This window comes from Camellia sinensis, unplaced genomic scaffold, assembly GCF_055761805.1.
Source record: "Camellia sinensis isolate YWXY unplaced genomic scaffold, ASM5576180v1 Unanchor12, whole genome shotgun sequence".
In the NCBI taxonomy this organism is placed as follows: Eukaryota; Viridiplantae; Streptophyta; class Magnoliopsida; order Ericales; family Theaceae; genus Camellia; species Camellia sinensis.
This window is the reverse complement of record NW_028128998.1, coordinates 8,096,213-8,112,888: the sequence shown is the minus strand read 5'-3', so window position 1 is coordinate 8,112,888 and position 16,676 is coordinate 8,096,213. Positions and strand designations below refer to the sequence as shown.

Genomic DNA, 16,676 nt, shown 5'->3' with positions numbered 1-16,676 from the left:
AGAAAAAATTTTGATCCAAAATGTCTAACCCTCCCAAATGGGAAGGACACCCCCTATATATAGAAAATCAAGATTAAAACTTGTATTCATTCCTCCATACGCGTGTATAGAGATGCACTTCAGTGAGCAACAGTTGGCACAGCTGGCAAACAAATATCTGAAAATGAAGAAAAATGGCCGCCGGCCATCACTAGTGGCCGACTGGCCATCAATGTGGCCGACCGGCCACACTGATGGTCGGCAGGAACAAGCCATGGCCAATGGACTGTGGGAATGGCCAGCAGGCCACCTTCTCCTCCAAACTTGAAGCAACAAGCTCTTGGTCCACAACCAAGCACAAAACAGACAGGTTTAGAGGTTCAAAGGCAAGGCGCTTGGCCGAGACCTTCGGTACTCAAAACGAACACGAGCATGCAAAATCATCGAGTGTTCAAACGATGACGTCCAAGTCTTGAGGATGGTCAAAAATTGGGTGTCTACAATCTCATTTCCCTTCAACAGATGAAAGGCCAAGAAGAAAGAAGAGCCCCATAAAAGTGCCTATGAGTGTAGAGCCTATCCAAACAATATTCCCTTTTCCTAGCTCCCCACTTTCCATTTCTTCTTTGAAGCCAAACATCCCTATTTCTTTATCCCTGGGCTTAACTCCATATCTTCCTCATCTAACCTTCTCATCAGCCCAATTCGTTCTCCCTATAGTCCTTGCTGCTTCTTCCCCACCTGGGGAGGTCCCAGTTATCATTTCTTCTTCAATGATAGCTGATACTCCCAGAGAAGACACTAGTAGCTCACCAATTCCTTGTCCACCACCATCATCCAGCTCTAGTCTTTCTTCTCTTGACTTGCTGGTGGCCAGGACTATAGACACTGCTAAGGACACTCCAACCTCCTCTCTTATCCCTATGCAACCATCCCTTCTTTCCAATAGAGACCTTTATGTACTTTCAATGTCAGTGGAAGAGATGGACATTTTTGAAGCTAGGCTAGCTAGCCTTTTTGACATAACTTATGCCATTCCAGCAGCCAGTAATGAAGCTGAGCCTTGGGTTCTGGCCGACTCTCTCTTGGAAATTTTTGAGAGTTCTTCAACCATCAGTAGGGCTTCCTCACGCCCATTGGACTTGGGTACCTGTTTCGAATTGCTGACATTATTCTCAAGGATCTCATTCGAAGCCTTACAAAGACCTACCATCAAGAATGGTTTCCTCCAGTGCTATAAGGTCATTGAGCAATCCGATATGGCTATTTCAAGTCACTTGTCCCAGGCAACAACTACCATAGATTTTTATGTCAACATCTGCCATATTGCCAAAGCTGTAGAGGAGAAGCTGTTGAAAGACTAGGAATTTGTTTCCCATATAGATGCTGAAGTATATGAATTGAAGGGACAACATTCCTCTACTTCTTAATCTCGAACCCAGCTCTTGGAGAAGAAGGCTCAATTAGAAGAAGAGTTATCAGTAGTTAATCTAGCCTTGGATCGAACTGCTATAAAGTTGTAAATCACCGATCAAGGGCTAGCTGATCGAAGGCAGGACATGGCTACAGCCATTCAATTGTTCCCATCTCTTAGGAGTAGAGAATCAATAAAACATTGTGCTGATTTTTGGGCAAATTTATGGCTGCATGTACTCAACTCTATATAAAATGAAATCCCTATTTATTGTTTAAGTGTTTTGATACTTCTTGTGTTTATTTTGACTTAGCATTTCTCACACTCCTTGTGTTTCCCACAGTTGGATAATAAGGCTTCAAATACTTGCTATTGATTTTCTTGGGGTGTACATAACCATTTAGATTTCTCAGATGGTATGCTCTCCCAGGCAAAATTCTATGGACTTGATATGGTTCTTCCCAATTAGGTGATCATTGACCAAATTTATGGCTTTTAATTCCTATTGGGAGCATTGTTTTCCATACCAAATCACCTTCATCAAAGCTAATATGCTTAACCCTCTTATTGTAGCTTTTGGCTGCCTTTTTCTTTTGGAACATAATATTATTTAATGCAAGAATTCGAGCTTCATCTATACTCTTTAATTCCAAAAACATGCTTTGATAGTTTTGCTCAGAAGTTAACTGGTCTTGGCATTTCACCCTCAAAAACTTAATATTAATTTCTATAGGCAACACTATATCATGTCCATATACTAAGGCATAAGGAGTTACTCTTGTACTTGATCTTGGAGAAGTCCTATGAGCCAATAATACATCCAACAACAAATTATGCTAATCCCTAGGATTGTTTTCCACAACTCTTTGTATTCCTTTTTTCAAAGACTTGTTGGATGATACTGCTTAACCATTTGTTTGTGCATAGTAGGGTGAAATTAATAAAACTAATTCCAAATTCTGTTGTGAAAGACTTAACCATCTTTTCATCAAATACAGTCCCATTATCTATGGTTATGGTTTGTGGGATGCTAAATATGTGGATCGAATTTTTAATGAATCCAATAACCTCAGTTTGATCCGCAGCTTTATATGGTTTAGCTTCAACCTACTTAATGAAGTAATCTATGGCCACTAGGATGAAACAATGGTGCTTCGAAGAGGGTGGATGTATTTTCCTTATCATATCCATAGCCCAACCTCTAAATGGCCAAGGTTTCACAACTACATGTAAATCAATTATTGGTGCATGTCTTATTATGCCATGCTTTTGGCATGCCTGGCAACTTCTAGCATACTCTATACAATCTTTGAAGATGATTGGCCAATAATAGGAATGCTTTCGAAGCAACCATCTCATCTTCACACCAGGCTAATGAGCACCACAAATGCCTTTATGAACTTCAACCATGGCTATCAATGCCTCCTTTGACCCTAGATATTCTAATAACAACCCATCTGCTCCCTTTTTGTAAAGAATATTGCCATACACTACGTATTACATAGATTGTAATTTGATCTTTCTACTGGCTTTCGAAGATGAGCCAGTTAGGTACTGCATTATTGGATGCCTCCAATCTTGATCCTGTAAGTCATTTATGATTGGCTTATAACACCACATTCCTTTTAGCTAAAGGTGGTATTAATTTTCGATATGTTGCTTGACTTATGTTTAATTGAGTGTCATCCATTCTTCTGAAATTCGAAGCCTTCTGAGTTACATCATTGGCTTTGTTATTCATGAACCTTGGGATATAAGTCATATTTGCTCTCTGAAACTGAGAAAACAAGTGTAATGCAACAACATGATATTGTAATATGCTTGCACTTTGACATTTGAAAATTCTTTTCACTTGATTGACTACTAATTGAGAATCTCCAAATATATCAACTGCATGAGCTTGTAATCCAATAAGCATTTCCAGTCCCATTATTAATGCTTCATATTCAGCTTGATTATTGCAACAAGTAGTTTCATCCGCTCTGAAACCATGCGTAGTTTCTACCCCTTGCGGTGACTTAATTACAACACTAATTCCAATCAGACCATTGGCCTTTGATCTGTCGAACCACATCTGTCATGGCTCAACATTGATCATACCGAGATCCATTATCTCTTGGCTTTCCGTTTGACATTGATGATCTGTCAAGAAATTAGCCAAAACTTGTCCTTTTACTGCCTTTTGGGGGACACATTCTAGATGAAACTCCGACAAAGCTAATATCCATTTGCCAATTCTTCGTCTCAACATTGGTCTAGATAACATATATTTAACCAAGTCTGTGGTTATAATTACTAAGACAACAGTAGGCAAAAGGTAATAGCTTAATTTCATTGCTGCAAAGTACAAAGTTAGGAACAGTTTTTCTACAGCTGAGTATTTACATTTATAAGAATTTAAAAACTTACTAAGGTAATAAACTGCTTGCTCATTGCCTTCCTCATTGTCCTGGGCTAAGAAGACTCCTAATGAATCTTCTACTGCAGCAATGTATAACTTTAAAGTCTTGTCGCTCTTTGGTGGCATCAGCACTGGAGGCTTGGCCAAGTAGGCTTTAAGTCCTTCAAAAGCAATTTGATGCTCTGTTGTTCACACAAACTTCTCTTCATCTTTCAATTTTAACAAAGAAGAAAATACTTTAGTTTTTCTTGTAGTGTTAGAAATAAATCTTCGAAGAAAATTAATCTCACCAAGGAACTTTTGTACTTATTTCTTACTTGATAGAGGCTTGGCCTCAATAATGGCTTTGGCTTTGGCTTTATTCTGATCAACTTGTATTCACTTCTTGTACACTACATATCCCAAGAAGTTTTCAGCTGATACACCAAAAGCACATTTGAGAGGGTTAAGCTTTAGCTTTAACTTGAACTTCCTCATTCTTTCGAAGGCTGCTACCAAGTGGGCCAAGTGCTCCTCCATAGACTGGGATTTTACTATAATGTCATCAATGTAACATTCTAAATATCCTTCAATGAAATCGTGAAAGATAGTGTTCATTGTCCTTTGATATGTAGTCCCAGCATTCTTCAGACCAAATGACATTTTCACCCATTCAAAGGTGCCAATGTTCCCAAGACATGTGAATGCTGTCTTATGAACATCCTCTTCTACAATACAGATTTGTTTATAACTAGAATGTCCATCCATCATAGACAAAATCTTGTGCCCTGCTGAACTGTCCACCAATAAGTCTACTATGGTCATGGGGTACTCATCTTTTGGAGTTGCTAAGTTCAGGTTTCTAAAATCGATGCATACCCTCATTTTATCATTCCTTTTAATCACAGGCACAATATTGGACAGCCATTCAACATATCTAGCTGTTCTAATAAAGCCTGCCTTAAAGAGCCTAAGAATTTCCTCCTTGACCTTCTGAACCACTTCGGGACTCATCCTTCTTGGCTTCTACTTGTATACCTTGAAATTAGGCTTCATAGGGAGCCTATGTTCTACTAATGATCTGTCTAATCCAAGCAACTCATTATAAGACCAAGCAAAGCAATCATTATATTGTTTTAGGATTACCAACAAATGGTTCCTATCAAGAGAATTTAACCAAGCATTGATATAAGTGGGTTGTTGTGCAGCACCCTCCCCTAAATTGACTTTTTCCAAGGGGTCTTGTATTTGAGCACTTACTAATGCTTCTCTTTTGACTGTTTCTACCTTCGAAACAACTTTTTTGCTTTGTTCTGCTCCCACATTCTCTGGTTCGACATCTTTGCCTTCTTCTTCATAGACAAAATCTATCCATAAGACTTTTTCTTCCTGTATTTCCTGGACTTTTGTCTCGATGCCCAATGCACAGTACTTATCAAAGGGCAAAGGCCTGACTTGTTGTTGCTCTTGCTTACAGCCAACTACCATGGCTTCCCTCTCTTGTTCATGAACTTTTTGGACTGTTGATTTTAAGTCTAATATCGAAAACTTGACTAAAACCAAGGGTCTGGCTTCTTGGGTTTTTTCTTTTTGCCTATAACCAGACATTATTGTCATCCTTGGTGACAAATTCTTCATCATCACTCTCCTACACTAAGTGCTTCAGGTGTGCTACTTCCTTATCAACCGTCACTTCGGCTGATCCATCAGGTTTTCTCAATACACTGAGTGGTGTCACTCATTCAGTATACAACTTGGCCTCCGCAAAGTCAGCACAAGCGACAAAGGGTTGAGAGTCTGCATTGATCTCTTCTGTCTCTCCATTGCATAGGGCCATCATTATTTTCTGATGTAGAGAGAAAGACACTCTTTGTTGGTGTGGATCTAATCCCTACCAAGCAAAGCATTTTACTTGGCATTACTATCTATAACAAAGAATGTCGTTATGCAATCTCTAGTTCCCACACTTAAGTTGATGGGCAGAATACCCTGAGCCATCTGCTTATCCCCAGCGAAGTCAGCAATAGTTGTGCTGGTTGGGATTAATTTGGGATTTCTTTTTTTCAATTTCTTCAAAGAAGACTTCGGAAGCAGGTTCACTGCTGCCCCATTATCTACTAACATCGTGTTCAATTGTATCCCATTAAAAAAAAACCTTGATATACAAGGGCTTAACATGTTGTGTCATAGATGTCGTAGGATACTCGAATGGATATAAGAGATTAATACTCACTTCCTCACTTTCATCTTTTGTTTCCATTGGTGTGGCTACCTAAGACTAGTCTTGAACCATGCTAACCTGCGAATCTTCACTAGAAACTGGAATAGGGTCATCTTTCTGACCTTCTTGATCTCTATCTTCAGCTTAGAACTCCTATGGCAATATGTATACCATGTATGCTGACACTGGAGGAAATGAGCCAAATTGAACTGTTGGCTGCACTTGTTTTTTTTCCAAATTAACTTGTTCAGTTATTTCAAAAGCATCCTCCATGCTGCACTCTGGTACCTCAATACTGTAACTTCTTTCGAATCAACTCGTTTATGGTTTACACTTGTTGGCTTTTCGACCAAAAAGGTCTGTTCAGCCATGAAGGCTTCAAACATCTCATCTTTAGCCATCTCTTTCTTTTGGCCTAGTTCAACTTCTCCCTCTGTCTCACTGTCGCTTTCCATCAAAGTCTTTTCAAGACCTGCTAAGGTGGATCTTTCCTTGGCTTACAATTCAATATGAACTTTAGCCAACTGCTCTCTGCTAACACTTTTGTTGTTCTGAGGAGCCAATTTTGGACTTTTCTCTATCTGGCCTTTTGACTGGGCCAATGAAGAACTCTCTCCACTTTCCTTCAGATCCTTCTGATACTGAATATACCTCCGCTGGATCTTTCTCCTCTAAGACCTGGAGATTACAGGAACCATATTTGGTTCCTTTGTTTTTGGGTGCTTGAGTAATACCCAATTATTTGGAGCCACCAAGGGAGGTTAATCATTCTGCCCTGATCTCCAAAGACACTTATATGTGCAGGTATTTCCTTAGGCTTGTTCTACATGACAAACCAGTCTAGCACCCCAGGTACCCATGAACTCATCGGTTCAGTTGCTGAGCTCGCTTTCCCAACCTTCGAAGCCAGCTTCGAAGCTGTTTGTGGAGGTCACTGTTTGGCCCTGATCCCCTTGTTTTGAGCCTAATTTAGGCCTTCTGTTAGGGTGGTTACATTCCATCTTGTTCGAGGTTGATCTAGAAGGCCAATCTTCGGCTCTGATTCCATAACTTGAGCCCACTTCAGGCTTCCTCTCAGGATAATTGCTTTATATCCTGTAATAGTTGGGTGGTCTGAACTCATGCAGAGGTCTCTTACCCTTGGAATGCATTCTAGTGGACCAGTTGGGTATGGCCTCTTGTTGTAAGTACTGGTTGGTTTAGGGCGTCTCTGCACATCTTTATAATACCGTTTTCCATCAATTGGGAGACCTTTAAACCATTTGTAACTTAACATGCATCTGGGACATATCATTTGCATGACAGTTGCCTCTAGAGAGTCATCATCCAGTACCTCCTCACTAGAGTCTTCCTTCTGGTTCGCAAAGTCTGTCCATTTGCTGGTGAACTTTCGGTATCTTTCTTGAAAGCAGTCTAGCTGGCAACATGCATCTACACATTAACTTCCTCCAATTCCTTCAAGGATAGGTTTTGGAAATCTAGCACACCAACATTGGTTGTAATTTCCCCAATCTCTGGGAATGGGTTACTGTTAATCCCCATAGCTATCTCTACTTTGGCTGGGATCTTTAAACTTCCCTTTCGAATCTGTTCTTGGATCTTGTCCCGAAAAACAATATAGTTTTTAGTTGAATGTGACTAAGAATTGTGCCATTTACAGTACATCTTCCCTTTAAGTTCCTCTAGAGTAGGGATCTTAACTCCCTTTGGTAACTTTAGGAAATTTGCTACAAGCAAATGATAAAAAATATCATCTACTTTTGTTAAATCAAAAGAATACTTCCTATAAAGGTCTTTCTTTTTGAATTGCTGGTCAATTGTAGTATCCTTATGAATTAACGCCTCACAGGTCATAGGCTCTTTCCTTACGATCTCTGCTGCATCAATTTCATAATTAGGGTCCCTATAATAAGTCTTATATGATGCATTACTTCAATCATGTTCTTCCTCAAGTAAAGATTCATATCTAGACATTTTATAGGTTAATTCCACTAAGTCTCAAAACTCAGTTGAATCAAATTTCTTTCGAAACCTAAACTCTAAACCATTTTAAGCCAATCTCACAAATTCAAGCTCTGGTAGAATGACTCTACACTTGTTTCGTGCTCTTTTGATCTGGCAATAAATTGAGCAGCATTCTCATCAGGCCGTTGGCTCAACCTTGCCAAATTTGCCATGGAAACTTCTAGCTCTGTTTGGAAGAATTGGGCATGAAATGCCTCTTCCATTTGCTGCTAAGTTTGGATAAAACCAGGTGTAAGGTTGATATACCATACAAAAGTTGCCCCAATTAAAGAATTTAGAAAAAGTCTTAACTTCATATAATCATTGTTAGTAAATTCACCACATTGGCCTGCGAACCTGGTAATGTGTTCTACTATTAACTGGTTTCCATTTCCATAAAAGAGATCAAAGTCTAGTATCCTAAACCCCCTTGGGTATTCGTGCACCCTATCCACCATTCTGGGTATGGCTTTCTATATATAGGAGTTTGAACCCCTCGAGCCATAAGTTCACACATTTCTCTAACAATATCAGCAATTTGGTCCCTAGGAACCATATTCTACGCTTGTTGGACTACTACTGGAGGAACAAACACAGAGTTTGGTGGAACCCCATGTGCTTGATGTCCTCTTGGTCCATAGAGAGATATATTTGGGATTGGCTGTCCCTGTGGTACTGGCTGCTGTTGAGGGTATGGCTGACATTTCTGAGCCTGTCCTACGAAATGACCTGCGAAGGTGCTGTAATAGGAGGAACATATGTTGTTTCTCTCCCAGCAGCAGGAAACCCTTCTAACCCCCGGGTGTGAATTTGAACAGAGGATTAGTGAACCCCCTTTTGTCAGGTATGGCTTTGAACATAGGATTTGGAAATATTCTCATGCCATTTTCTTGTGTTGGTCAAAATCCACCAATTTGTATGGCTTCGCTGTTAGTTAATGAGACATTTTGATTTACCACAGGCCTCGAAAGAGGCTCATATCATGACTGAGGTATATGTGATGATCTTTCATAATTTTGATTACTAGTCTGACCATTAGTATGTCCATTACTTTGCATAGGCTATTTATCTCTAGCCAATCTTTGCTGAGGAACATTTGAATTTTCCTCCATATGCCTTGTGCTAGTTGGTTGATGGGAATTCATTCAATCTATAAAGGATGTTTGTCCATCTTTCCATTGTGTACATTAACTGTTGTCTCATGGCATCTACCAAGCCTCCCTATGGATTCATTGGCTGGGTAAATGGAACAGTGGATGGTCCAATTCCATTGTCTTATCCAATACTTTGAACATGTGGTGCATGTTCTGAATTGCTGGTCTGTTCGACCATAGGTTCTAATGAGATAGTTGTTTCCATAGGATATGTTATCACATTATTTTCTGGATCAGGTACTTCTACCTTTCCTTCCACACCTTCTTCCAGGCGTTCATTTTCTTCTTGCCTCCTACGTCTAGCCATTTCAATTAGTCCCACTAGGTGTGCCAAAAATATGTGACGTTTTTGGCTTTCGAAGGTTAATAATGAAATTTTAAGCGTGTCAGAAAGGATCAATTAGTCCTACAGAATATTAATTGCCAACTAATTATCAAACGATTGTGTTTTAGTTCTCTCAACCTCAATGAAGAGGACTTTTATTGGTGGCTTGTTTAGGAGAATTTAGTAAATAACAATAAGTGAAGAACAATTTCAGAATCTGAATTTCATTAAGTGAATGAAAACTTACAATAATCTGACCCAGCCTCATAGAGGTTTACAGCAACAAGCTATTTGAAAACTACTCCTAGGAAATGAAGTGCAGTACAAGAATTGAAGTGCTGAAATATAAAGAACTGTAAAAACTGAAAGGAAAAACGAAGTAAATAAACTGATTTTTTTATCTGAGTCTGGATGCCTCATTCTGAGGCCTTCTCTGCTATTTATACTTTTCAATGATAACCGTCGAAGTGGGCTTTCAACCATCGAAATGTCCTCCCATGATTGCTGAACATGCTCTCTCTCAGTCAGTCCCACTACGCCACTCTTGCAGTTAGGTTTCCTTCCTGATTTTGAATTTAAACTTTGTGAGTAACCGTTAGGCCACATCACCTTGTATCCCTTGATTATTCTGGTACTACGCAGATCCATTATTACCAATACGGGCTGACACATGCCTGACTTTGGTTGGCAATTTGCGTTAACTCCCTAAATTGTCCTCTTCGTACTACGTGTTAAATTGTGATTGACTTTTACAAATTATATAGCCAACAATAGTATTTGGTTCCTATTTTATATAAAATTCTAATATAATATAGCTAATAACAAAGAATCCCACATTAATTAATTTAGCAATTTTCATCCCAATCCAACCATCTATCAAATTAAATCATTTATTTTTATTTTAAAAAATTATATTAAGATTTTTTTTTGGGTAAGTATTATACTAAGAATTTTTTTTAATATTAATAAGTTCTTCTATCCCGTATACGTTCTTCATATATTTATTTTTTGTTTGAACGTTAATTTTATTAACTAATCAATACATAAGTGACTAATATTTTTTATATGTTCTAATTTAATATTATATAAAATTATCATATATAGTTATTGTAAGTTAGTTTTTTTATAGCATAATATTTAAGATTTTTACTTTAAATTATACATATGTCACAACATGTTTTTTATTCAACTTTTAAAATAATTTTTTTATATAGTTTCATTATTTGAATATATTTAATTAAAAAATAAATTAAATAATTAGAATTACACTTTAGTTTTAAGTTATTAATTTTTTTAATTTAGTAATCGTTTCTACTATAAAAGCGAGTGTAACTTGATTATGTTACAATTTAAGATCATATATATTTACATAAATTACAGATTTATATAGTTATTGATTTATTTTACTCATTTTGAATGAAAATAATTACATGCAACTCACGTAAAAATTTTGGCAATTCCAATCTTGCCCCCCCCCCCAAAAAAATATAAAACGTGCAAAATTAGAAAAATTAAACTACAATTCGTAAGAAATTATTAATGACAATTATTAAAAAAACCATATTAACACCAAATTTGTAACGCCTTCAAAATAATACATAAATCCAACATCTAACAGTTTTATATAAATGAAAGATAGATCACTTTTCCATACATACATCAGAGTTAATATTACAAAAGAGGATTTCATACAAGTAACAAATGTTTACAACAATAATAGAATGCCCTGCGGACTTACATCTTTCCAAGTTGCTACTTGGTTACACAAAAGAAGAGTTTTAACTCTTTTACCAGTAAAGCCCTCGGTTTGCATTTACAAGTAATCAATAAAACAAATAGCAAAGTAGTTCAACTCCGAAAACTTCCTAAGCAAAGATCTTGAACTTGGCACGTCTCCTGTACCTGAAAATGGTGTCCCAAGAAGGGTGAGCCAAAGCCCAGTCAGATAAACTAAACCCAATATAAGAAATAACTAAAACATTATTATTCGAGAAATGATTAACACATGCAGACCAATTCATACCCTTCTCATCGCCCGACAACAAATACATCTATGCTACCGTCCACTTCCCTTATTTATCCAATTCAATTTCTCAATATGGTTCATTATCTGACCAAACAATTTAGGTGAGACTACAACTCGACTTATTTATACTTCCGCTATCCACGATTCAAAATTGAGACTACAACTCATGTAATTAATATTCCAATTAACAACTCTATTCATGCATTTCAATTCATAAGGTTTCGGGACTTTCACTCCAGACATTCAAGCCAGCTTAATTATCTATGGAGTCCATCCCTCATTTTCCCCCAATCAAGGATACATATACAATGTATTTAGGCATATAATCACATATGGAGTACATTTTCCATCTCTTCCCCAAACAAAGATACACAAACAATGTGTTAAAATATATAAACACATATGGAGTACATCCCCTATCTCCTCCCAAACAAAGATACATAAACAATGTGTCAAAGTATATGAACACAAATTGAGTACATCCTCTATCTCCTCCCAAACAAAGATACATAGATAATGTGTTAAAGTAACACATATGGAGTACATCCCCTATCTCCTCCAACACACTGGAGTACATCCTCTATCTCCTCCCTAACAAATTTACATATATAATGTATTTTAGCACTTCATCACATACAATAATCAATCAATACACATATTTGTTGTATTAATCCAACCGTCATATTCAATGACATAACACGTTCGACTAGTTTCAGTTTTCCCTAATCAACATGCAGTGTCTACAACAATTAAGACTATCCTCCACCGAAGCCCAAAGCAGTTGTCTCTAAACAGATAGTAAATTTATCCACCGATAAAATATCGACATTTTCATGGGTGAGTGATTACACCTTTCAATCTCATAATTTTCCCAATTTCATGGATATCAACTCAATTTCATATTTTCACTTTTTTCCCAAATTAATTATACAAATTAATTTATTACAAAAGTTAGGGCATTTTCCCGTTTTCTCAAATATTGGTCCTAAGACCAAATTCCACCAATTTAACTCTCAAACTCATATGTCCAAGGCCTTAAATACACATGGAGTTATTGAACACAAAACCCCTCTTTTATAAATTACAACCCAAACCCTAACTTTTTCCAAAATTACCCAACAACACCAACTAATCAAAATGACAAATATTTAAGTCAAAACCCATAAGAAGGAGTAGGATATCCATACCTCAAATGGAGAGACCAAAAAGAGAAGAAGGTGAAATCCTAAAATGCTCCAAACACCAACTTTCTTGGATTGAAACGAAGCCCACACCAAGCTCCACACTTTTTACAAAGGGACTAGGGTAGGAGACCACTAGAACTAGGTGGATTTTTAGAGAGAAGGTATGTAGGAGTAGGATATCCCTACCTCAAATGGAGAGACCAAAAAGAGAAGAAGGTGAAATCCTAAAATGCTCCAAACACCAACTTTCTTGGATTGAAACGAAGCCCACACCAAGCTCCACACTTTTTACAAAGGGACTAGGGTAGGAGACCACTAGAACTAGGTGGATTTTTAGAGAGAAGGTATGTAGAGAGAGAGGGAGCAGCCGTTCTAGGGTTTTTAGAAAAAGAGATGAAGAAAAGTGATGAAGAAGAAGCTGCTGCGATCTGATATATTCAAAGCTCGCTCGAGCGAAGGAGTGGTCGCTCGAGCAACCAAACACAAAGAAACCTCGCTTGAGCGTAGAAAGCCTCGCTCGAGCCAACAATACGAAGCTTCAGGTCTGCAACCCAGAAGCACGCTCGAGCGAAGAAACCCAAAACATACAGCTCGCTCGCTCGCTCGAGTCAAGAAATGCAACTCTCAGGTCAAAATGAGACGCAGACGCACGCTCGAGCGCAAGACTTCTCGCTCGAGCCACCAGACACAAAACTCAACTCGAGCAAAAGGAACCCTGGCTCGAGCGAGAGATCTAAAACAAAGAGCTCGCTTGAGCGAAGGCACAGAATTCTGGACAGCAACACTTGGTCCAAACTCACTACCAACCTGTAACAAACCTGCCCAACGTATCCTATAACTCAAATGCAAAGTATTAAAGGACGGAAAGAAACAAATACAACAACTGACATCTACGGAACCAAGTCCGGATTACAATAACCACTGGAGGGAAAACCGGGATCGTTATAAAATTGAAAACCTGAGAGAAATGAATAAATTATATCATTAATCTCAATAAATTTCTTAGGAATCCTAGTTTAGTTTTTCTAATTTCGCACGTTTTATATTTTATTCCAAAATATTAATGACAATTGTTGAAAAACCATATCTATCTATATGAAGATTTCTAACCCACAAGTTTTGTGGGAGTTCTAATATCTCAATCCTAATTTTCTAATTCTTTGATTTACAAAAAATAAATGACCTCAGTATTTATTAACTTCTCCTAACCCACAAACCTTTTTGACTTCTCTCATAGTTACTGCAGCACCCTTTTCAACTTCTCCCATAAATTATGGTTAATGATGGGATTGTTAAATTATTTTTATAAAAAATCTAAAAAATAATCATTTGTATATTAAAAAAATATCTAAAACAAATATAAATATAAATATCTATATCTATATCTATCTATATATTATATAAGGTAAAGGGGGTTTCTAATCTACAAGTTTTGTGAGAGCTCTAATATTTTAATTCTAGTTTTTTAATTTTTTGATTTAAAAAAAAATCTCAGTATTTATTGACTTCTCCCAACCTACAAACATTTTTGACTCCTCTCATAATTACTGCAGTACCCTTTTCAATTTCTTTCATACATTATGATTACATACAAAAATAAAGAAGATAAGAATTTAGCTATAAAACTCAAAAAGATATAACATCTAAATTTAAATTATGATTTAGTAATATAATTATCTATTTTTTTGATGTATATCTATCAAAATTTTAAATCACTAAATTATTGATTTTTTAATTTATAAAATAGATTAAAAAAACTATTGACTGATTTATTTATTTAATAATAAAAATATTTCATAATCTCTCCATCCTAATATCTCTCACTGATTTTCAACAAAATTAAAATTAAAACTTGCCTTCCTTCTTTCTTTCCCAAAAAATCAAATAACATTTTTTATGAAAGTTGTAGATATTCATCTATATCTTATATATTATACTATAAAATCAAAAATCAAATATACAAACAGATAAAATTAATAAATTTGATTTTCATTTATTCAGTTAAAATCTTTCTTTTACATCTCAATATCCAATTTTAAGTTTTAAAAATCTTTAAAGTTTATCTAAGCTAATCTAATTTGAAAATATCTCCCACCATTATATTTTAAATCAATAAAACTTACATGTCTATCATATATCTAACTTACATCATAACTTACCTAAATAATAATAATTAAAATCAAATAGAAATCACAGATAAATTAAATTTTTTAAAAAAAATAAGAAACTCACAAATCCATCTTAAATAAATTGAAAAAAAAAAAACTCTGAATAGAAACCATACAAAAATAAAATAAAAAAAGATAAGAATTTAGATATGAAACTAAAAAAAAATATGGCAATATCTAAATTTGAATTATGATTTAGTAATATAATTATCTATTTTTCTGATGTATATATATATCAAAATTTTAAATCACTTAATGAAAAAAATTAATCAATTTTCAAGTTTTATTTAAAGAATAATCTCATTAGTCATCTCAACTCCTAAACTTTGCGAGCACTGGCAGATGAGCTAACAAATTGAGTTAGGTGAGGTTTAAGTTGTTGGAGATAGCATTCTCCACTCTATAAATTTATTTATTTTTTAATTTTTTTTTTCCCTGTGTGATTCGCTTTCTCTATTGTTAGTTTGATTTTGGTTTTGGTTTTGGTTTTAGTGAGGTTTATGTATTTCTTTACAGGTTTGCATGGTAGAGAATAATTATTGGTGATTATAGTTGCCATCAAAATATCTATGTCCATTCCATGCCAAGGATTTTCATCGGATTTTGTTTTCTTCAATGAAAGCCATAAAATTGAGCTAAAAGAAATGGGTATTAAATTTTTTTTTTATATTTTTTATTGTCATTTTATTTTATAAAAAATGTGAAAATTTATTGAGACTTCAAGATTTTACTATAACATTAGATTTCTGTATAATTAGGTAAATTTAGAACTTTTAAATATCATTGTTTTCTTTATTTTTATCTTCTTTCTATCCCATTAGACCATTACTACTATTTGTTAGTTTGTTAATTATAATTCAATTAATTGAAAATGAAAGCTTAATATAACTTTTCATATATATTATAGTTAATTTATTACAGTTATAGTTGTATATAATAGCATAATATATAGGGATAATCTCTGAATATGATTTCTATTTTTTTATGTGATTAAAATAGTCCATCTTAATAGTATATATAAAAAAACCCAATCTTTTTTTCTTTTTTTTTTTACTTTTTAATTTTTTAAATTGAAACATCAATTGTTTATGTCCATAAAAAAAATAAAAAATAAAAATAAAAAAACTGATAAATCACATATCAAAAAGTTACATTTCTTTTTCATTTTTTTTTGTCATTTTTTAATATGTAGGATATTTACAAATAGAAAATGTTGGACACCCCAAATTTTTTTCCATAATCCAACTTATAATGATGTAGCCATAAGTGTCAATTTTTATACAAATATGAAAAAAGAATTAATTAAATTATACATTTCAATTTATCATATACTCAAACTTTGACTATTTCAAGATGTTATTTCACTATAATCCTAATTAAGAGAATCTTCAACTGTTAGTATTTTTTTTTATTCAATTATAATTTGATAAAAATTTAAAAAGATGAAACGTTGAAAATTATGTTTTTTTCCATCAAAATTGGTGAAAAGAAAAAAAAATGGGATAAGAATGAAAATTCTTTTAAAATTTATAAAAATTTAATAAAAAAAATAAAGTAATTCATATTAAATCAAAATTTTATTCAAATTTAAAATCAAATTAGATTAAAAAAAATTAAAAGAAAATGATGAAAGTTTGAAAATATTTTGAAACATTCTTATTCATAAAGACTAGAAATTCATATGTGTATTATATTCATATTGTATTTTTAGTTATGAAATTGAAATCAAATGAAATGTAACTTAAATTATTGGATTAATAATAAAAATATCATATTAATTATTATTAAATATCATTTCACTTCATATTTAATAATAAAATA

General features: G+C 34.8%; 1 protein-coding gene across 6 annotated transcripts in view; it reads left to right on the top strand.

Annotated features, from left to right (window-relative positions):
* Nucleotides 1-16,676, top strand: part of LOC114311272 (inositol phosphorylceramide glucuronosyltransferase 1) — an 81,019-nt gene that overhangs the window by 20,432 nt on the left and 43,911 nt on the right. For 2 of the 6 annotated variants that reach the window (XR_014358023.1, XM_028257393.2), the window contains one exon: nt 15,372-15,656. The exons of 3 other annotated variants lie outside the window; for them this stretch is intronic. The gene's annotated coding sequence lies outside the window, so the exon portion shown is untranslated. Of the gene's footprint in view, nt 1-1,736; nt 2,031-15,371; nt 15,657-16,676 lie in introns of those variants that run through there. One more of the 6 variants, XM_028257395.2, reaches the window with a different exon arrangement.